Source organism: Mustela erminea, chromosome 12 (genome assembly GCF_009829155.1).
Source record: "Mustela erminea isolate mMusErm1 chromosome 12, mMusErm1.Pri, whole genome shotgun sequence".
Classification (NCBI taxonomy): domain Eukaryota; kingdom Metazoa; phylum Chordata; class Mammalia; order Carnivora; family Mustelidae; genus Mustela; species Mustela erminea.
The window spans coordinates 76,063,963-76,088,039 of record NC_045625.1 but is presented as its reverse complement, the minus strand read 5'-3'; positions in this window follow the sequence as shown (position 1 = coordinate 76,088,039).

Sequence of the window (24,077 nt, the reverse complement as noted above, 5' to 3'; positions counted from 1 at the left end):
GGAAGAAACCACTCACATCTTTATCACAATCGTAAAGTCTGTTGTGATGATAAAAAAGAAGAAGAAGAAGAAGAAGAGGACGACGACGAAGACATTTAACCTGAACCTATAATGTGGAGCAGAGCTCTGGATATATTGCCTTCTTTCATGCTTTCTTCACTTCTACATTGTAAGGTAAGACTTACAGAGAGTACCAAATGGAGATAAGTTGATATGGAATCAATAGGACAGAAGTCCAGGATGTATCAGATAACTTGTCTCCCCAAGAATATGGATGGAAATGACTACGGAAAGTCATGCTTATCCAGACATGCTTTTTTTTTTTTTTTTTTGCAAAGTAGTCACAGTAAGCTCATGAGTTATAAAATAAAGTAATATCCATGACTTCTTTGGAATTTGAGATTTCATAAAATCGTACAATATTAGAACCCTAGGGAATTTTTGTATTTTACATAGTCAACTTTTGATTGAATGTCTAATAGACATCAGACAATGTGCTAAACGAATACATGCATGACTTCCAGTTGTGTTCAGTGCTCTTAAGGGAAGGAACAAAGGACTTTGAGAGTCTAGTGGGAATGGTCTACATCAGGCTGGGGGATGAGTGTCAAGGAAGTTTTCTCTGAGGAAAGGGCATTTCAACTAGCATGGGAAAGAAGAGATGATGCCGGGCAGGAAAAATGTTCCATGACTAACAACCAGTTCCCATTGGGAAGGAGTGTGGTCCTATTTGGGTCAATAAGGTTTAGAGATATATTCCATCAAGTATGACCCCATCAACATGAATTATATTACATTTCCCAGGAAGTTATACTGATTGAAATTGAGATTTTAATTTTTAAGAAACAAGTGTGTTATGAGCTCAATTATTTAATTGGTAATTGTGCACTAGGTTGATTAAATCATGTGATCAGTAGAAAAACTAAGGTTCTGGAAAATTCCTGACATGAAGTAAACAAAATGTATCTGAATTTTCTCAGCTTTTTGTTATTATCCCATTCATAGCAGGAGATTATAAGGTATGGGATAAAAATTTGCTTCCTATCTGTGCACATTACCATGACCAAGATCCTTTGGTTCTAGAAACCATGTGCCCAGGAAGGTGCTCCAGTAGACCCAAGGGTTCCAGGACAATGTTGCAACATTGTTTCCTATAAAACCACATATGACAGGAGACTCATTTCACTTTTATGTAGAGCTCTGACAAATAAATCACTAAGGAAAAGGCCAGCAATTCAATGTGGAGAAGTGAATAAAGGATTTAAACAGGCAATTTACGAGAGATACAGTCTCAAACATGAAAAGATGTTCAGCCCCCACTCTCAATGAAAGAAAGCCAAATTAAATGATATCAAGATACCATTTTCAATGGCTCAACAAAGGTGAAACCCCTTGATAATGTTGAATTATGGCAAGGGTCTGGGGAACTTTCACCTTACTGTTGATGAGAGTACAAACTGGTACTCTGTCTGTGAAGAAATTTACAATACATATCCGAACGAAAATTGACATATCTCTTGACTAAGTGGTCTCCATCCTCAAAGTTTCTTGTACCGCTATCTTTCCATTTTGTAAAAGAAAGCATAATTTTGAAGATACTGTAGTAGCATTTTTGGTAAAAGAAAGAAAAAGTGGGGGGTGCCTGGGTGGCTCAGTGGGTTAAAGCCTCTGCCTTTGGCTCAGGTCATGATCCCAGGGTCCTGGGATCGAACCCCGCATCGGGCTCTCTGCTCAGCAGGGAGCCTGCTTCCTCCTCTCTCTCTGTCTGCTTCTCTACCTACTTGTGATCTCTGTCTGTCACATAAATAAATAAAATATTTTTTAAAAAGAAATAAAAATTGGAAGCAGCGAAATCACTCAACAGTTGGGTCTTGGATAAACAAAATACACTATCTAGGTGATGAATTACTGTGAAGCCATTAAAAGAATAAGGTAGATGTAGCCCCGTTTGACATGAAAAGGCCAGCAATGTATTGTAAATGCAAAAGGCAGAATCTGTATTTTTCAAAAGGTAATTGTGTGTGTGTGTGTGTGTGTTATGAATTGAGTTTTGGCTATATTTGGCCATTAGGGTGGGCCCAATCCAACCTCACGATGTCTTATAAGAAGAGGAGATTAGGATCCCCAGAGAGACACAAGGGAGGTACAGGCAAAGAGGAAAGACCATGTGAGGACACAGCCAGCTGGTGCTCATCTGTGAGCCAAGGAGAGAGGCCACAGGAGAGACCAAGTCTGCTGACACCTTGATCTTGGACTTCTAGCTTCCAGAACTATGAAAAAAGAAAGTTCTGTTGTGTAAACCACCCAGTTTATGGTATTTTGTTACAGTGGCCCCAGTAAATGAATACAATGTGTACATGCATATATGCAAATGGAACATTTCTGGACATATGTCCAAGAAATATAAATAATATTTACCTTTGGAGTTCTGAGGTGGGAAGGGAACTAACTTTTTACTGCTTTAACTTTTACCTGTGTACTATGATGCATTTGAGGATTTGAGGGCTGATCAAGGAAGAGCCAGGGCCATGAGATGTTATCATTGCACATAAAGCTTAATTTGGCAGCACTGAATGGGCTTGCATGAGAGAAGAACTCTCTGGAACATTCTGGAAGGGATCTTCCAGAAATGTAGCTCCACTATCCAGAAGGGGAAGAAGACCAGATAATTCTCAGGGTATAGGGGAATTAGAGAGGGAACTGGTATGTCAAGGCAATGTCACCTAGCCACAAGGTGGGGGGGGGGGGTTGTCTCTGGGTCAGAGAGCTCCAAAGGACAGCAGTGTTCTGGGGTCTTTTTTTTTTTTTTTTTAAGATTTTATTTATTCATTTGAGAGACAGAAAGCAAGCAGGAGCAGGGTGAGGGACCGAGGCAGAGGGAGAAGCAGACTCCCTACTGAGCAGGGAACCTGATAGAAGGACTTAATCCCAGGACCCTAAGATCATGACCTGAGCCAAAGGCAGATGCTTGACCAACTGAACCACCCAGGCACCCCAAGGTCTGGGGTCTTTTACAGCTATAGACTTTGTGTTATGGGATGGCTGGCAGATGCTTGGTGCAATTTTGTGGAGGGTGCAAAGCAACAGGATCTAAATGGCTAAAAAATTGCTTACTTGGACTATATCTAAAGCAATTAGATATGTAAAAAACTAAGATTGACATCAGCGGGCTTTGAGCTCATAGTTCTAGCCTGTTGCAAAGAAGTAAACAATATAGGGATGCCTGGGTGCCTCAGTCGGTTAAGTGTCAGACTTTGGCTCAGGTCATGATCCCAGAGTCATGGGATCGAGTCCTACATAGGGTTCCCTGCTCAGTGGGGAGTCTGTTTCTCCTTCTCCCTCTTCCCTTCTTCCCTGCTCTTGCTCTCTCTCTCAAATAAATAAATAGCATCTTTTAAAAAAAAGAAGTAAACAATATAGGAGCCAAAATACAGGCGCCATCTTTAACCCATTTATGCACCATCGTCATCCATCAAGTAATTAGCAGGACAAAAGAGATATATCCATGTAGATCTTACTCCCTCTGAAGAATAAGCTATCAGGCATTTTCCCCTGTCCTTCATTGGGAGACCTCAGACCAAAGATCTCTGCCATTTATTTATTAAACATCCATCTCCCCCCTTATTCTGAATGCATCTATGCCACGTTTTTTTTACCTAAAGCTGACAAGCTAGTGTGTTCTGAACAGTAGGATGTTTACCTCTCCTGAAAATTCATTTCACATTTTCTTAAAATGAATTGATACACATTCATTGGTAATATCTCAGAACCAATATGTCTAGAGAAGAAAGCGCTATCTGAGATATTTAGGTTATTCCTACAAACAGAATGGCTGCTTTCCCAAGTAGCAGAATTACCCCAACTAAGGCTTGGTGAGGAATATAGGATAGTGGAATCTTGCATGGTATGATTTGACTAAATGACCTCTAATGTGAATTTTTTTTAAAAATTCATTCTATAATCTAGAACCAGATGTGATGCAGGTGGGTATCATAAGAGTCCAAAATGAGAAAGATCAACCAGGGATGATATAATAAAGAGAGGGAATTTTCATAGAATTGTTAGGGCTTGAGCTAAGTCTTCCATGATGGACAGCATTTGTATAAAAAGCAGGAAAATTTGTAGGCAAGGCAAATAAAGAATCATAATGCCAAGTTTCCAATGCTCACAGGGAGAGTCCGTTAAGGTCATTGGCCACAAGAGCTTCTGCCGAAGGCAACAAGGTCCAAGACCGGAGGAGACATGGCCAAGACTGGGTTCTAATTCATAGACAGGGGCCATAGCAGAAGAATAGGGGAGTGAGGGATCACTTGGAAGGAAATCAGAGTTGTGCCCAGAGGAGCAGACAAACATTTCTGGTCTGAGAGCTGAGTCAAAACCCTAAGTAAAACAAACCCCATAGTCAGAAGGCAAAATGATTAAAATAAGAGTTTGGGAAATGGAATGCAAATCAGTTTAAGATAAAACATTCAAATGGAGGCATGAAAATCTGACAGTAACCCCGTTTTTATACAGTGTTCTGGGATGGGTCCCAGGGATGAGGGGTGAGAAGGGCTCAGTGGGGGAAAACACAGCAATTCACAATCAGGTGAAGTCTTGTAACAATTGTTTCATGGGAGAGAACCTGGTATCCAGAGAGGCTGGCTTGCCCAACATCATCTACCTTGTAGCTGATGAGCACGGAGATCAAAAATAAAAATGATAGAACAATCGATTTTTTTAGTTTATTTTGGTTTTTTCTTTGTTTGTTTTGAACATACAGGAAATTGGTTGAACTGCAGTTAAGAATGTGTCTAGGAAAATAATGGGAAGTAAAGTGGTCCCTCCTTTGAGAACCACCAAAGATGGCAGAGAACAGAGATAGGTTGTTATAAGCAAATATCAATTACTTCAAACTGAGAGGATGAGAACATTCATAAGAATAGAGAGGAAGATGCAAAAAGAATGGTGTGCGTGTGTGTGAGTGTGTGTGTGTGTGTGTGCGTACGTGTGTGTGTGTGTGTGTGTGTGTACATAATTATTTCTGATGGAGGCAGAATCCATCTCTACCAGGGATAAAGCCCCGAGAAGGAAGGTGGGGAGAGTAGGAAATCACCCAGCTTTGTCCATTCAGGCATTTCAATCATTTCCTTGAAAAGAGGAATCATTTATGATTATATGTATGATTATAATTTGGTTATTATGGTGTATGCCATTGTGTATAAAATGAGTCAGTACTTTTTAAAGAACACAAGCAAATATGAACTGTACATGTATTTTTTTAAAGATTTTGTTTATTTACTTGATAGAGATCACAAGTAGGCAGAAAGGCAGGCAGAGAGAGAAAGGAAGGGAAGCAGGCTCCCTGCTGAGCAAAGAGCCTGATGCGGGGCTTGATCCCAGGACCCTGAGATTATGACCTGAGCCAAAGGCAGAGGCTTTAACCCACTGAGCCACCCAGGTGCCTCTGAACTGTACATGTATTTGTAGTAAGGTGGTGATATGAGAATCTTTGTGATCTCCTATTGCTTCAATGCCAGAATGATGAAATAATTCTTAGGAGAACAGCCCCTTGAGGGTATAGAACATGTATTTGCCCTAACTAGTAAATGAGGCCTGGAATTGATATAAATCTTTTTTTTTTAGTTTTTTAAAATTTTTATTTAAGTAATCTCTGCACCCAACATGGGGTTTGAACTCATAACCCCAAGATCAAGAGTCACATGCTCCTCTGACTGAGCCGGCCAGGCGCCCCTGACATAATTCTTAAGCTGTGGGCTTTTAGGTACAATATTTGTTTTTGGTGATGAAATTCTTAGGGCAAGGTTTTAGTTAAGCATTAAGAATCAATTAACACTGTGGGGGCCCTCAGTCTCTATAGGGTATTCAGAATTGTTTTTACTACAACCACTATGCTGTCCCCAGTACTAGTACTATAATTTTATCACTCCAGCCAGAGATGACTCTCAAAATGTACTTATTAAATGTTGATACTGATGGGTGGTCCGTACAGTATAGTAAGAACTGCATGAGTTTCTCAGCATTTCCCCAAGTAAGCTTTCTATAATGAAGCTCAGATTTTTTATTACAGACAAAGCTAAATAAGAGTACAATCTTTATGATGACTTTGCCTGAGCTTCTGACCATTTACTTAAGTAACAGCAATTGCTGGTAATTTTTAAGCACGTGCAAAGTAAAACAAAAGCATAAAAGTTTTAAAGGTTGTAGTAATGTAAAGCTTTATTGGTATCCAAAACCTCAGAGAATCCAATAATTGACCTGCCAACAAAACATCATAGGTGAGGTCAAATGACCTAGAAGACCAATTGAAAACTCCACTCTGACACAGCGCAGCAAAGAAAATCAAGGGAAGAAAAGCGAAGTAGCAAAATACCAGCACTATTTGTAAATAGTGTAATTTACAAATTTGTCCAGCAAATTACAGCGGGCCCCGGAAAAGTTTAACATAGGAACTGTGTCTTTGCTCTGAGCCTTGTGACCTTACATGAGACCTACTTCTCACTTCACCAAACACAAAGACGGCTGTTATAATGAAATGAAGACAATTTCCTATACATTTGGCGGTTTCAATCATCATTTATAACTCATGGGGGCAGATTTTTTATTAAGTCGGTGTGTAGCACCTGAAGTCTGCAGCATTTAGTCAGAGTTCAGTTCCTGTACTCCCTAAGGGATATAAGTGAGAAAAAAAAAGTTGTGATTGTGTCTGCAATAAAGAAATAAAATATGTTAATGTCATTAATGACTGTGAAGATACCACAGATTCTGCCCTGCTCTAAAATTTACAGTGGGTTTCCTGAATTATTATCTCACTCTTTGAATATTTTTATAGATGGAGAATGTAAGGCTCGGAGGGACTATTTGGCAAAGCTGGAACTATAACCTACGCCGTCTTTTTGAGACCAAATGTGTTATTCATCAAACTATGTTGATGTACTTCTATCCAACATGGGGTTCAGCCCCTATGCTCAAGTGTGGTAGTGTCTCCTCTGCTTTTTGATGTCTGTTCTGACTGATTGACTTTTTAATATTTTAAATATTACCCTCCTTCCGTCCAAACCTATTCAGGGAGGGGCGTCTGGGCGATGCAGTGAGTTAAGCATCTGGCTCCATCTCAGCTCAGGCTTGTGCGTTCAAGCCCCTCATTTGGCTCCATGCAGGGTGTAGAGCCTACTCTAAAAACAAACAAAGAAACAAATAAGTAAATAAATAAATAAATAGGGTGCCTGGGTGGCTCAGTTGACTAAGCATCTTCCTTCAGCTCAGGTCATGATCTCAGGGTCTTGGGATCAAGTCCCACGCCAGGGAGTCAGCTTCTCCCTCTGCCTCCTCCCTCCCCGCTCGTGCTCTCTCTCTCAAATAAATGAATAAAATCTTTACAAACTATATAAATAAGTAAATTTTTAAAAAGAGTCCAGGGAATAAATACATTCTGGAGATTAGTTTCATAATATAAACATTAGCCAAGTGATTGTTACCGATTTTTATTTAATGAAAGATAGATGTAACTGTTGAATTATTGGATAAACATTGGACATTAGCCACTGTTTAGACTTATGACACAGGAATTTTTAATTGCAAAGGCCATGAAATAGCGAGATGAACAAAACTTAATCCCTCAAATAAAAAGGAGCTTATTTTTATTGGATTCTATATGTAATACTGCAATCATATTTTAATATTGTACTTTATTCACTTTACATGGTTATAAATATTTCCTTGTCTCTACATAATTTTTCTAATTATATTTCAATGGCTGTATACTATGTTCATGTCTCTAGTTTTTTTTTTTAAGATTTTATTTATTTATTTGACAAATAGAGGTCACCAGTAGGCAGAGAGGCAGGCAGAGAGAGAAGGGAAAGGAGGATCCCTGCTGAGAAGAGAGCCCGATGCGGGGCTCGATCCCAGGACCCTGGGATCATGACCTGAGCCAAAGGCAGAGGCTTTAACCCACTGAGCCACCCGGGTGCCCCATATCTTTGATTTTAACTATGGCATTATCACTTTAAGTTTAAATGTAATGGTAATAATGTTTTTGGCAAACCTCATTTATTTGAACTTACATGATATAAGCCACTAAAAATGTTTTCTCAGTTAGTTATTACTGTGATGATTTAGGCTCTTGAAATCATTATACTCCTAAGGTGTGAAATAACTTTTTTTTAAAAGATTTTTTTATTCACTTGAGGACAGAGAGAGAAAGAGAGAGAGCAGGAGTGGGGGTGTAGGGACGGAGGGAGAGGGAGAAGCAGACTCCCTGCTGAGCAGGGAGCCCCACACTGGGTGCCATTCCCAGACCTCAAGATCATGACCTGAGCCGAAGGTCATGACCTAACTGACTGAGCCACCCAGTCGCCCCAGGTGTGAACTAACTTAATTCAACTTGGAAAATGTGAAAACATGCCTTAAAGGTACAAATTACTTACAAAGTAAATACCAAATCATTTTGATTTAACATAAAATTTGAATCAATATGCTATGTGCTTGTTTGGGGATTTTTTAAAATTTAAATTTAGATTAGTTAACATGTAGTAGTACATTACTATGTTCAGGGTAGAATTTAGTGATTCATCTGTTGCATACCCAGTGTCATCACATCAAGGGCCCTCCTAAATGCCCATCACCCAGTTACCCCATTCCCCTACCCACATCCCCTTTAGCAACCTTCAGTTTGTTCCCTATAGTTAAAAGTCTCTTACAGTTTGTCTCTCTGTTCTTTTCTTATTTTACTTTTCCTTCCATTCCTTATGTTTACCTGTTTTGTTTCTTAAATTCCACTAATAGTGAAGTCATATGGTATTTGTCTATCTCTGACTTATTTTGCTTAGGATTATACCCTCTAGTTCCATCCACATCATTACAAATGAAAAGATTTCATTTTTTGATGACTGAGTAATATTCCATTGCATTTAAATATCACATCATCTTTATCCATTTATCCATCAATGGACATCTAGAATCATCCCACACTTTGGCAATTGTGGACATTGATGCTGTAAACATTGGGGTGCAGGTGCCTCTTCAAATCACTATTTAAAATTTTTTTTTAATTTATTTTCAGTGTACCAGAACTCATTATTTATGCACCACACCCAGTGCTCCGTGCAATACATGCCCTCTATAATACCCACCACCAGGCTCACCTAACTTCCCACCCCCCACCCCTTCAAAACCCTCAGATTGTTTTTCAGAGTCCATAGTCTCTCATCATTAATCTCCCCCTCCAATTTCCCCCAACTCCCTTCCCCTCTCCATCTCCTCATGTCCTCTGTGTTATTCCTCATGCTCCACAAATAAGTGAAACCATATGATAACTGACTCTCTCTGCTTGACTTATTTCACTCAGCATAATCTCTTCCAGTCCTGTCCATGTTGATACAAAAGTTGGGTATTCATCCTTTCTGATGGAGGCACAATACTCCATAGTGTATATGGACCACATCTTTCTTATCCATTCGTTCGTTGAAGGGCATCTTGGTTCTTTCCCAAATCACTATTTTTGTATCCTTTAGGTAAATACTTAGTAGTGCAGTTACTGGGTCATAGGGTAGCTCTACCTTTTGAGGAGACTCCATACTACTTTCCAGAGTGACTGCACTAGTTTGCATTCCCACCAATTTCCTCACATCCTTGTCAATATCTGTTGTTCCCTGAGTTGTTAATTTTAGCCATTCTGACTGGTGTGAAGTGGTATCTCATTGTGTTTTGATTTGATGCTGAGTGATGTTGAGCATTTTTTCATGTCTGTTGGCAATTTGGATGTCTTCTTTGGGAAAATGTCTGATCAGGTCTTCTGCCCATTTCTTGCCTAGATGTCTTGTGTTTGTGTGTGGAGTCTGGTAAGTTCTTTATAGATTTTGAATACTAGCCCTTTATTTGGTAAGACATTTGTAAATATCTTCTCCCATTTTGTAGGTTACCTTTTAGATTGTGGACCATTTCTTTGCTGTGTGAAAGCTTTTTAGCTTGATGAAGTCCCAATAGTTCATTTTTAATTTTCTTTCTCCTGCTTTTGGAGACCTGTCTAACAAGAAGTTGCCTTGGCCAAGGTCGAGGAAATTGTTGCCTGTTTTCTCCTCTAGGGCTCTGATGGATTCCTGTCTCACATTTAGGTCCTTTATCCATTTTGAGTTTATTTCTATGTATGGTATGAGAAAGTTGTCCAGTTTCAGTCTTCTGCATGTGGCTGCTGTTTGGGAATAGTTCTATACATTATTTTTGTAGGAGATAAAGGCAAAATACCAACTTTGGCAAATTGGAGTGTACTGAATTTGGAATAAAAAGAATGGAACCCTATTTGTGACCATCATGTTATAATATGCTGTAATAGCAATATATCTGAAAATACCATTTAGATATTCATGCAATTCTAGTTGTTTAATACTTTGCCACCCCTGCTTAAAACCTTACAACAGTGTGCTTTCATTTGAGGTCAAATCCCATTCAAGCACAGTTGACTGAAGCAAATTTTCATCTCACCAGAGCATAATGTGTTCTGCCAAGCCTGTTCATGCCAACGCGGATCATTTAGGGTATAATTGGCTGTGACTAGTACTCACACAAGCTCTGACATTTTCTATCAGCCATTAGTAGAATCTGGAAAGCCACAGAAACAATTAGATGCTACAGAAGACAACTGGATTTGGGAAGGAAGAAAATATAAATCAAGCCAACTCTTTCCCACTTCAAACAGGGAGTGATGAAGCTACCATACTGGAGACCCTCCCCTCTTCCAAAAATGTGAGACGTCGAGGAAAAAGCAGACACCCACTTGACTAACATAAGATGAAATCATTTAGAGTCTTCTGTTTAGTGAATGCAAATGAAATAAAGAGAATATTAATTAAAGGGACTAGGGGAGCCTAGCTGGCTGAGTCAGGAGAGCACGCAATGCTTGATCTAAGGGTCATGATTTGGAGTTCCACATTGGGCATAGAGCCTACTTTAAAAAATAAACAAACAAACAAACAAATAAAGGGACCTAGAAACCACTAAAAATTGGGGCACTTGGGTGGCTGGTTAAACATCTGACTCCTGGTCTCAACTCAGGTCTTGATCTTAGGGTCGTGTGTTCAAGCCCTGCACTTAAAAAGGAAATCACCAGACATTAAAGGAAGATGGAAAATGACATTGACATAAAACATCATGCAATTGGTAAATCAAGGAGAGAAAGAAAATCACAAGATGAATGGAAGAGAAAGGAATGAAAGGAATAAGGCAGGAGAGGGAAAACAATTCTTGAAAAGTCAACCAGGAGCATGTAGGCAAATACAAAACTAAATAAAAAACTGCAACACAAATACATTATTTTTATGGGCTTCCTTTCCCTAACAATTAATTAAATGTGAAACAATATGAAAATGATGCATCATTTTGCCTCACCTGTTAGCAAAAATTTAAAAGAATTTTAATACTCGGTTTGGGCAAATAGGTAGGAAAACAGTCTCTTATACACTATTGATTTATTGTTTTATTTACTTATAAATAAATAAACTGTGTGAAGCTAATGGGGAAAACCTTATTAAAATATTCATACTCGTTGACTCAACAATTCCCTTTACTGGGGAGACATAGAGGTATGAAAAGATACATGTACAAGGATATTCCCTGCAGAATTGTTGATGACCGTGAAAAGTTGGGGGGGGGAACTGAATGAATAGGGCATTAGTTAAATACATTACTGTACATCCCTATAGGGAAATACTATATATAAATCTAAAGGCATTAAGAAAATCTTCTATTAGTAGCACACTCAATATACATTAGGCGAAGATGACTACAGTATTAACAGCTTTAGCATAGTGGCTACTCTATTGCTAGTAATAACCATAATAAAAAGTTAATATTTACTGAAGGCTTATTTTGCATGTTGTACTAAGTCTTTTATAAGCATTATCCCTTAATTCTCGTAAGAACTTTATGATGCAGGTACGTATCTTTATCTGCATTTGACAGGTAAGAAGACCTGAGACTCAGAAATTATATAATTTGTCCGAGGATGCCAGTAAGGGTCAAAGCTAGGTCCTAAATCGAGAGAAGCTTGGCTCCCAAGAACAGGCTCTTACTCTAGACTCCCAAAGTATAGTTTGATCCAGTTGTTGTTAACTGTTGTTTTTAAGGAAAAAATATTCTGGAAAATACATACAGAAAAAAATACAGAGTATTCCCTAAACCGTTCATATCCTTTATCTGCGGCAGAGGAAATTTGGAAGTTACATTACATTCTTTTTTATTTCTGCAATGTTTGTACCTTTATAATAACATATATTGTTTTATAATAAGAAAATCAGTAAGATTAATAAATTGCTTGCTTTCTGAAATTTAAATGCAAAACAGTACTCTAAAATTATTGGAAATGTCTTTAATCAATGTTCTCAGAACTTCCTAATCCAGGATTCCCCAATGCCAGTCCATGAACTGAGCACATCACAATCACCTAAGGGGTATCTTATTGCATATACTTATTTCTTGGCCCCAAATGCCCCATCTTATGCAGTTCAGTACCCCTGGGACGGGGTTGTGGAATTTGCATTTTTTAAAAGCTCCCCAGGTGATTCTGATACCCAGCCAGGTTTGGGAATCACTGTCTAAGAGAATGTGATTTATGTGGATCAAAAGAGAAAAGAGAGAAAATGTACCATATGGTATGTTAACTCTTTCTTTAATTTCATCTCAGAGATGGCTGCACAGAGAAAGGGTTTCTAAATCATTGGGACGCGGAATTCAGCCGATACTTATTCCCGAAAATAGACCAACAGCTTTGTCCGTCTGAAATGTGACAATAATTCACATGTGTCATGGAACAGAGGAAGGGAAGACGTTTGGAAGGGTTTGCAACTGAGTGATTAAACAGTGTGGCGTCAGTGCGCAGCAGGCGTCTAGACCCACAGAGCATCATACAGAGCGCAGAGACACACCCACGCAAATTCAGGGCCTTGGCTTATTGTAGGGATGGCCATAGATCAACAGGAAAGGATGCATGGGTAACCAGCTATCTCCATGGGGGAAAATTAATATGAACAATTAGCAGAATGCCCGGAGCTTACTGGGTATGCAGATTTCTTTTTAAAACGTGATCGCTTTTTTCAATCCTCCAAATTCTTCTACTTTCCTAACTGCTTACTAACGGTTGACTTCATCAGCCCTTCCTCCACTTCCCCCAACAGCTTCCATTCAATGCTAGTGTTTCCCTGAGTTCTTTCCTTGGTCATCTGCCATTTTCTTCCTTCTCTGTGCCCTCCTGGGCCAGCTCATCCATTCTCATGATTTGGACAACCGAGGACAAAAAGAAATTCCAAATCTATTCTATTTATTCTTTCCAGGGGAAGCTTCTGTCTCAAATTCCAGAGCCATGTTTCTGTCTTTCTTTCTTTTTTTAAAGATTTTATTTATTTATTTATTTGACAGAGAGGAAGAGCACAAGTAGCAGAGAGGCAGGCAGAGAGGAAGGAAGCAGGCTGAGCAGAGAGCCTGATGTGGGGCTCGATCCCAGGACCCTGGGATCATGACCCGAGCCAAAGGCAGAGGCTTTAACCAACTGAAACACCCAGGTGTCCCAAGTCCACGTCCTCTTCCATGTTGTCTTTTGTTGACCCACGCTCAAGACTCTCAGTGCTTAAGTGTATTAAGATACACTTAAGATACACTACCCAGAGCCACGTTTCTAATGCTTAAGGGATGTGCAAGGCACCTTACACTTAACCCTTACACTTATCATCTGCTGCTGAGTCTTCTACTGTAATCACAATCTCAGTTGGCAAAATTACCACCCAACCGGTCTCCGGAGGTAGAAATTTGTGAGTCATACTTAGCTCTGCTTTCTTTCTGTCAAGTGACCATCAAGTCCTGTAATTTATCCTTCAAAATTATCTTTTGACATCTCTCTATCCCATGACCCCTGCCACAGTCCCCGTCCTTGGCAGGCTCAGTGCTAAACTGCATGTCTTCTGGGTAGTGTTTCCTCCTTCCTGCTCTCCAGTGTATTCATCCTATGCCCATGAAGCGTGGTTTGCCTTAAAATAAAGTGGGGGAAAAAACGCGCCTGCTACTCCCCTTCCAAAAGGTCTGGTAGCTTGCAGAGGTCTTCATAACGAAGTCCAGATTCCTTGCTTGGCAAACAGCAATAATAAGAGCAATTTATCGTGTGTGGACGGATGCCTGGGTGGCTCAGTCTGTTAAGCATCTGCCTTTTGGCTCAGGTCATGATCCCAGGGTCCTGAGGTCGAGCCCTTTGTCGGGCTCCCTGCTTCTTCCTCTCCTCCCTGCTCCTGCTCTATCTCTGCCTCTCTCTCCAATAAATAAGTAAAATCTGTTGAAAATATATCATATATTGAGTACCCGTTTTATATAAGAGCTACATGAGGCCCCTAGAGGTTAAGTATCTCCCCCAAGGTGACAGAACCCCTAACTGGCAGAGCTGGGGTTTCAGCCTTGGCTGACTCCAGTCCTGCAGCCCACATGCAATTCCAGTCTCTTCTTTGACCGAATCCCTCTGTTTTAGATCCCTCTTCTTGAATAAGCTGTGAAATCCCCAAGGACGGGGGGAAAAAAGGTCTCATTTATCTCTGCATTCCCACTGTCTAACGCTAGGTCTGGCACAATAGACCCTTAGTATATGTTTAATAAAAAATAAAAATAAAAAAATGACAGGGTGCCTGGGTGGCTCAGTGGGTTAAAGCCTGAGCCTTCAGCTCAGGTCATGATCCCAGGGTCCTGGGATTGATCCCCGCATCGGGCTCTCTGTTTAGTGGGGAGCCTGCTTTCTCCTCTCTCTGCCTGCCTCTCTGCCTTCTTGTGGTCTCTGTCTGTCAAATAAATAAATAAAATCTTTTAAAAAGAAAAGTGAAGGGACAGAGAAAGAAATGAAGGAATTGGAGAAAGTAGTGAGGATGTTTGAAGAACATGATACTGTTTTAAATGTCTAAAGAAGAGTCACGTAGAAATAGCGTTATTCTCCCCCATAGGAGGGATACTCTAACCTGTACCCCACGAATGAGCTCAGGGAGCACATATTTCTGGGATAACGGTCCATGACATTCATAAATCTCACAAAGCCTTCTGTGACCCCAAATAAAAACGTTCACAACTGTTTCTCCAGGAGACTCAATGAGCAGATGTTACTAGGAAATCAGTTTCAGGTCTCTGCAAAGAGGAAACTTATAACAAGGAGAGCTGTTTGAAAATAAACTTTACAGCAGAATGTCAAAAGCTCTGGATCAGTGGAAGCAATCGAAGGCTAGACAAACATGTCCAAAGATACAGAGAAGGGAATCCCTAGAATTCGGGGGAGGCTGGAAGATACCCTAGGAAAATATCCACACTCGACCTCTGTGATTCTGTGGTTTATCTTTTCTTTTTTAACTTTCCTAAGATGTTGATTCCTCGTAGGACCATCACGGCATCTTTCTCAGTCTAGTCACTTTCCAGATGCTCACCGTGAACAATTACCTTTAGGTTTCTTTGCCTTCCTTAATAAACCTGAACAGCTCACATGTAAATTCTGTCAATATCTACAGGCACTAGGTCGTTCCTACTTTTCAAGTCAGAACTCTTTCTTAATCATTACGAAGCCTGGTCGCTCATTTATTATATATCTTGCTTCATAGGTTATTAACATTCTAGTTTATAGTATATAAAACTTTGAAGACTGAAGTGCAAAAGCAATTGTTCTGCAGACTTAATCCCCTCTAATGCTTGAGTTATTTTATTGAGTATGGTTGTCTTTTCTCCTCAAAGACATTTATTTATTCCATAATCATTGTTGACATAACAAAAACTGGAAAACATTTACCTTACTATTCTTCAACAGATGATACAAAAAAAGGTTAATTTAATGACATGTAGGAGATTTTCTCAGTATCTTTTCCTTACATTCATTTCATTATTTGTATCTCCGGGTGATTGACAGGATGTGGTGATGATGGGTGTGGGTAAATGTGGCGGTTATTCATAAAATAATAATAGCAAATGTTTGCCATTTTGTTTATGCCCTGAAGTCATTGTATACTACTTAGAAACATTAAAAAAAATTATAGTCCTTTATGAGGAGCAGCCCTTCGAGTCAAGATTAAATAAGTAATCCTTTTTAGTGGTATATATTGAAGTTCCATATTGGGGCACCTGGGTGGCTCAGTCGTAAAACGTCTGCCTTCAGCTCAGGGCATGATCCCAGGGTCTTGGGATGGAGCTCCACGTTAAGCTCCCTGCTTGGCGGGAAGCCTGCTTCTCCCTCCCCCACTCCCTTTGCTTGTGTTCGCTCTCTTGCTGTGTGTCTCTCTCTCGCAAGTAAATAAATAAAATCTTAAAATAATAATGAAGTTCCCTATCGTTGTGTTATCAAGATCTTTGCTCCACTATTTCAAGTAGTTGAACTTTTGTGATGACCCTTTCCAAAGGATAAACCAGTTGTAAAATGGATTACATTCTTGCTTCTCTGTGTGAGAATTAACAAGTGAGGCAAATGTAAATGACTTTCATTGTTTTTGTTGACATAAAGAAAATGCATGGAAAGAACATTAACTCTGAGGTTAACTAGTGCCCAAGTCTGGACGATATTTGCTGCCATCTGCTGGTCAAAGGAGAAAGCTGCAAGGAGTGGATAACCACGTAAAGGGAATTTGAGCCAGACTGTGCTGCGGCATTTATATAGGGTAGGAAGGGGTTAATTATCCAGAATTGTGCTTGTGAAAATACTGTACACCCCAGCTTCAGAGCCAGCCCCTTCTCACTGGCAGAGAGGTGATAAGGGCCAGGTGGCTGACAGGCTGCCAGCCCACAGGGTGTGACTATTTGTTGTGGTCCCTGAATCTGGTCATCTGCACCTTCATTTCGAGCTCCTCCTCCCTCAACTTCAGTTGCAAAGCAATGAAGTCCATTTCTTATTGCATGATGCAACAGTTTCCAAAATGCTGCCCCCAGGGAAAACTGGCTTTACCTCCTTTTTAAAAAACATATTTTTCAAAAGATTTATTTATTTGCAAGAGAGAAATCACAGTGGGGAGTGGGGAATGGGGGGAGAGGCAGAGGGAGAGAGAGAATCCCAAGCAGATTCTCCACGGAGCACAGAGACCAATGCAGGGCTTGATCTCATGACCTTCAGATCAGGACCTGAGCTGAAATCAAGAGTCAAACGCCCAACCTCCTGTGCCACCCAGGCGCCCCCCCAACTGGTTTTTCTTGATCAGAGATTGCAAACAAGGTTAAAGGCAGGTTAAAAATTTTAGATAGAATTTTATAAAAATGTGGGTTTTGATTTTAAAATAAAGTTCCCATAAAAATCTGGATTGCCAGCTTATTTTGGAATATTTGAACATCAGACCACATGGACTCCATTCCCATACGGCTGGGGCAGGCTCTGGCTGTGTGTGTGTTAGAGGAGGTCTAACATGAGGATGAGCAGAACTCATCACAGTTCCTTGACTTCCTTTTATCTCCCCCATAGAAGCCCAGAGGTCAGAGGTCACTTATTCTTGCCATTTATGTAAGTATGTATGTGTGTGTGTGTATATATATATATACATATATATTTTTTAAATTTTTTTCCCCAAGTGGATAGTTTTAACCTGTGTGGGGCTGAGCCTACTGGTTGCCCACTCTTGCATCAGAGTGCTCAGCTAATTCTGGAGAAAGTTCTGGAGCTGACCGAGCCTTGCCTATGTTGCACTATGATATGGCAAGGGGGCTGAGTCTTTCACCGCCGCATCAGCCAGTCACTGATGTGAGCTGCCCTGCAGTGCTCGGAGGGGGCTCAGTTGTGAACCACCTGCACTGATCAGAAGGTGAGGGAATGAATGAGCCTCGGTCCTAAGAGGAAGCAGAAAGGGCTCTTCCAGCATCCTCCTAGTCATTTACATATTAGGGCATAATTCATGAGTTTTAAGTATTACTTAGTACTCATAATTATTTTCATCTCTCAGTGAGTTTGGACTAATGATATTTTTGGCTTTTCATTGTGTGCTCTTGGATCAAAGATAAGGGGGGGTCACACCATTACTAAGATTAGTGTCTGTGTGAAGAGTCAAGCTGAGTAATAATTCAATGTGTTCTCCCCTTCTCGGTGAAGAGAATATCACCTATAAAGAGTGAATGAGCAAAACTTAATTCTAAGTACTGTATCTGGAGGGATACCGATACAGATCTGCCAGGACGGATAGACACCAGTCATAAACAGCAGCTGGGAACAAAGGAGCAGATCTTTTCTTGGGGCAGGTGTCTCCCTGTTGCCTCCTTGAAGTTTCCATAAGACCTGCCTAATCCTTGACAGGTCCCTTACCTCCCATCAGTGATGGCTGGCATGGTGCCCCTCTGGCTTTCTTTGCAAAGCTCTCAGCTGCTCTGCCGACCTGCTGCCCTCATGATTCCGGTATCAAGATACAAATCTCTATTGACTTTCATTAGTTTTGAGATCAGAGCTAACAGAAGTAGCTTGTTTTCTAAGCAAGGTGAGCTTGCCCACCATATGGGTGTTAATTACAGGTCCGTGTTAGTTCATTGACTTAAAAGGAGGGCAATTGAACATAACTGTGGTTTCCACTGATCCCACAGCAATGCTCTTTAATTGCTTGCATAGACTAATGGCTTCTGTAAATGCTGAAAATAAACCTTTAAAGTAGGTCATTTGAGAAAATAGAAATTTAGAGAATGAAGAGGAAATTATGGTTGAGTTCATAGTGATTAAGTACTCAATTTCTTCAAAAGTATTGAAAAGGGAAATTTCAAAATTATTCATCTATTAAAATATGTATGTACACACTATGTACATATAATTTAATCCTTTACAAAGATTCGGCTCAAGCAAGACTGAAAAATAAACTCAGTTTAATAGAGTTTTTTTATGCCCATTGGATGCAAACACTTTCTCAGATTTACATGATGGTGAATGAAATTCTTGAGCAAAAAAATGGCCAGATTGATTGAGATTTATTAAAATTATCATAACTCTGACCACATGTTTTATCTTTATTGGTCCGTTTTAGGTACACATACAGCAATGTATAAAAGTTCAATATGCAAGGATTTCTGATTTTATAATATGTTGGATGCATGTGTCTTCTGCCTAAATGTAGTCAGGACAATATACTTCATTGAGTTGAGTGAAAATGCTCCTGGAAATAGGGACTTTGATCTGTATACTCAGCACCCAGAACATTTCTCCTGCGTAGCTGTAGGTGGCAACATGTGTTTGTTGAATGAATAAGTGGATGGATGGTGAAATCAGCTATATGGAGACCAGTTCACTTTGAGATATCTCACAGGGCTTAGATCATAGGAGTGGCTGTGAAAGTGTGAAGCCAGGATAGCTAACAAAATGACGGAAAAAAAGGCAGAGCATAACAGAGTGAAATGAGCACTAGAAAAGCTCATCATGTAGAGAAGGTTTTCTTTTTTTCAGGGATAAAAAGCCTTGGCCCTTGAGTATTTCTGAGCGATACATTCACCAAGCAAGACTGAAAGAAGTCATTCAATCTGGAAGTGCCGGAGTTGGCTCAGTTAATCTGAGCCTCAAGAGAGAGCTTACTTTTCTTTTTCTCTTAAAGCCCTGACGTTTACATCCAAAATGAGTTTTTAACATTGAAAAGCAATGATAAAATCCCAGGGTATCCTTTTGTGTTTCCTTTGGTGGGGACCAATCTTTTCCTGCCATTCTGCCCACTCATGATACAACTTTAGCCACATTAGCTGTGTTTGATCCCTGTAATGTTGAAGAATGCCCGGTTCTGGCTATACATCTTGTGAGAAAATGCTATGGCAGAGATCTTTATTTGTTTGTCTTCTACAACCAAGTCCACTCTATCCCCTTCTGTGGAGCCTTTCTGATTCCCCCCAAGCAGGCATAGGTACTCACCCTTTCTAGGCTTCTGTTCCACATGGGACATGTGTCCATCATGACCACTATCATACTGGGACTTAACTGGTTGTGTGCCTTCCTCACTATATAGATTCAGTGCTTCTTGAAGGAAAAGGGTGTCTCTATTATTATGATAATAGAGATTGGTAAATATTGCTAAATATTCATTAGAAGTAGAACTTAGTCTGTTTACTGGTTCTCTGGAAGGTTTGTGGACCTCAATATTCCTGCCAGTAGTAGAGGGAAGATTGTCCGTGAGCCCATCCTTGGGGGACTATATGCTGACTACCATTTATAGAAGTCAATGAAACTTTTTCCCCTGAAGAGCTTTGTTCCTCTCTTCCAGATCATCTTGCCTCACTCTGCCGTATAGCCCACACTTCATTACGGTATTATATGGTTCAACCTAAATAGCATCGGGGAAGGTAGAATGTATAAACCCATCAAGGCACCAAACAGCTCAAGAGGTATCATCAGATCTTTTCATGAGCTTGGGCATCTTCTGACATAGAGAACCCTCCCCTTACAACTGAAGAATTTTGGCTCACCTAGGTGGCTCAGTCAGTTGGGTGACCCACTCTTGGTTTCAGCTCATGTCATGGTCTCATGGATCTTGAGGTCAAGGCCCCCATCAGTCTCCAGGTTCAGCGGGGAATCTGCTTGAAGGTTGTCTCCCTCTACCCCTACCCCAACTCATGCTCTCTCCCTGTCTCAAATAAATAAATACATCTTAAAAAGAGAGAGAGAGAGAGAGAGAACTGAAAAGTTTCCATATAATTCTGGTTTCCTTGCAATCTTGCACCAAAAATACCACTTGGGTTTCCTCCTTTCTGTAAAATATCAGTAGATGACCAAGATTACAGGGGGGAAAAGATGAGGGTAAGATATTCTAAAACAAAGAAAAATGCAGATGATCACTTGGTGGGTTTAAAAGCCAGGCGAGGGACGCCTGGGTGGCTCAGTGGGTTAAGGTCTCTGCCTTTGGCGTGGGTCATGATCCCAGAGCCCTGGGATCGAGCCCCACATCTGGCTCTCTGCTCAGCAGGGAGCCTGCTTCCTCCTCTCTCTCTCTCTCTCTCTGCCTGCCTCTCTGCCTACTTGTGATCTTTGTCAAATAAATAAATAACAATCTTTAAAAAATAAAAATAAAAAATAAAAGCTAGGTAACCTGGTGACGTCAGAGGACTGCAACCATTCCTAATCTGCTGAACAAAGGTGGGTAAAATACTAATTAACATAGTGGCATATTAAAATAAGACATTGTAAAAAAATGAAAAACGTGTGTATAGATGCATGAGTGTGTATATTTTCATTTTCTATTTTGTAACTTTTGAGAAGTATAGTTTGTTTTACAGTGAAGTTTACTATCAAAAACAAAAAGGAAGGAAAAAGAAAGGAGCTCCTTGTTAAAAAATAAAATAACTCTTCATTTGTGTTTAATGGAACAGAGCAGCGCTAGGACCCATTGATAGAAAACTGTCAGCAATTCTACTGACCTCCCTGAAGTGAGCAAGTCGATGGTGGCAAAATGGAACATGGTAATATCAAGTTCCTGGCTCACTCTTGTACCTCAAAGGCACATTCCTGTCATCAGAAACAACATCCCGATGACAACAGCGGGCAAGGCGAGGGGCAGGTGACAAGGGCTGAATAACAGGGTCTCTGGCAAACAAATTACTTCAGAGAGCTGGAGCCCCCAGGAGCCTGGCATGGGTAGGGAGGCACGGATGTGCTGATATGGGGATTTAGCAGAAGAGAGGGCTCTATTGTCGTTATAACCTACGTCCTTTGGTCTGTATACACACTTTGGGAAGGGGGAAATGAAGACATCTGAGTTACATATGTAAATCTGTTAGGGAAATCAGAAACCTCCTGTTTGACTGCTTTATTTTATTTGGTGGGTTTTTGAAATATTTCAAATACTTTGGAAAGTAAATAATGACTACAGGACTTGATTAAAGAATCAACAGTAAGATATGATGATCATCTTTGAACTTGTAGTGCTCTATGCAAAAAGACAGAAGGTTTAGAAAGATGGAAGCATAGCACACTCTCCTGGCTCATGTGTGTATCAGAACAATGTGAATAAACTCCTGTTACCTGGTTTTTAATTTATAAGATTTTCTCTCATTCTCTCTCTCTCTCTCCTCTCTTATTTTTATAGTCTTTTTCCTGATTACAAAATAAATACATACCAATTGAAATAAATTTAGTTACCTTCAAAAACAACAAAACAAAATAAAAAACTAAATAAGGACTCAAAAATTATCCCTGACTCTACCAGCTGGAGACAACCATAGTGCAAACCCTTCCAGACTATTTTCTATGCAAGTGCTTAGAGAGTGAAATAAATGTGTCTGAAGCACCTAGCACACAGTAAGAGTTTTCAAAAAGAGCAATTACTATGACACTGTTTTTCTTCCAGCCGTTGTAACTCAACAATGTGTTCTAGGGGTGCCTGAGTGGCTCAGTCAGTTAAGCCTCCAATTCTTGATTTCAGTTCAGGTCATGATCTCAGGGTTCTGGGACTGAGCCCAGCATGGGGCTCTTCATTCACTGGGATCTGCTTGATGATTCTCTCCCTCTCCCTCTGCCCCCTTCCCCTGCTCATGCTCTCTCTCTCAAACAAATAAGTAAACAACCCAAAAAAAACAGTGTATTCTAAATATATTTCCTTCCAAAATTTATATATTCGAATGGATTCAATTTACATAACATCCCTATTAATAGATAATGAGCACTACTTTCTACTTTTCTCTATGAACAAACTTTGCAACAAATAACCTTATTCTTACAGATGTGTATATATGACCATTTTTTTTCTAAGAATCTTGTAGACTTGTATATAAAACTCCTATTCCAGCTGTTTGATTTCTGGCTTATTGCTGAAATTTTCTGAGCATTAGCGCCTTCACCTGTAAAATCTGATAATTAATATGTGCTTACAGAGTTGTTGTAAGGATTAAATTTTATTATTTTGTAAAACACCTGCTACAGTGCCTGGCTCAGAGGTAAATTTCAATAAATGATCTATTTTATTTAGAATAATATACTAAAAGTGGACTGTTTTGACCAAATGTTAAGCACACTTTAAAGATTTTCAAGATATATTCCCAAATGGCTGTCCAGTAAGAGTATACCAATTTCTACAACTATCACTGATGTTGAGGCTGTCCACTCACCATTTCCTCCAGAATTTGGCTACTCTCAATATTTTTTGATCTTTGTCAATTTCATAGGTGAAAAGTGTTTTCTTGTCTTTTATTTGTGTTTATTACCTGAAAACTTGAACATCTTCTCATTTATCCTTTTTAAACATCTATATCTCTCCTTTCATGTATTGTCTATTTAAATAACTTATGTACTTTTCTGTTGGAGAGTTCTTTTAAATATATAAGAGTATCTTGAATTTTCACATTGCAATGTTGAAAACCTTTCCTCACTTTATCATTTGTCTTTAAATTTCCTTAGAACATTTGTCTCAGTGCAATGCTTAAAATATCTTCCAAGATATCGAGAATATATTATTCACCTGCATACATGTCTATATACAGACACAGGTATACAATTGATTTTTCTGTTATTGTATATATCTTCTGAATCTTTATTCCTGAGAGAAGTGTGTTAAAAAATTCTCACTCTGTTTAAGAAAATGTCAACTTCTCCTATATCCCAAATAGTGTATGTATTATGATTATATGTGATTTGGTACATAAAGTGATATATTTGTTCTATGTTCTTTGTAGATTGTACTTTTTATCAATATAAACATTTCTCTTTGTCTTATTATTTCTTCTTTACCTGAACCCTAGTTTATTTTACATTAATATTAGCATCTTGAATTTATCTTGCTGAATTTTCTTATTTTAACTCTGCCTTTAAAAGCAATCTTTCTGTGGTTTGTCTTTTAGAGGCATATCTTACAATACTATACTATATATATACTATATACTATATATACATATATATACTATATATACTATATATTACAATACTATATATATATAGTATTGTAAGATATACCTCTGAAAGACAAAACACAGAAAGATTGCTATATAGATATAGTTATATATCAATATAGATACATATCGATATATAGATCTCTCTATATATAGATCTATATATAGATATATCTCGATATATATATATAGATCTCTATATATCGAGATATATATAGATCTCTATAGAGATCTATATATCAAAATGTATCTATATCGATATATATCTA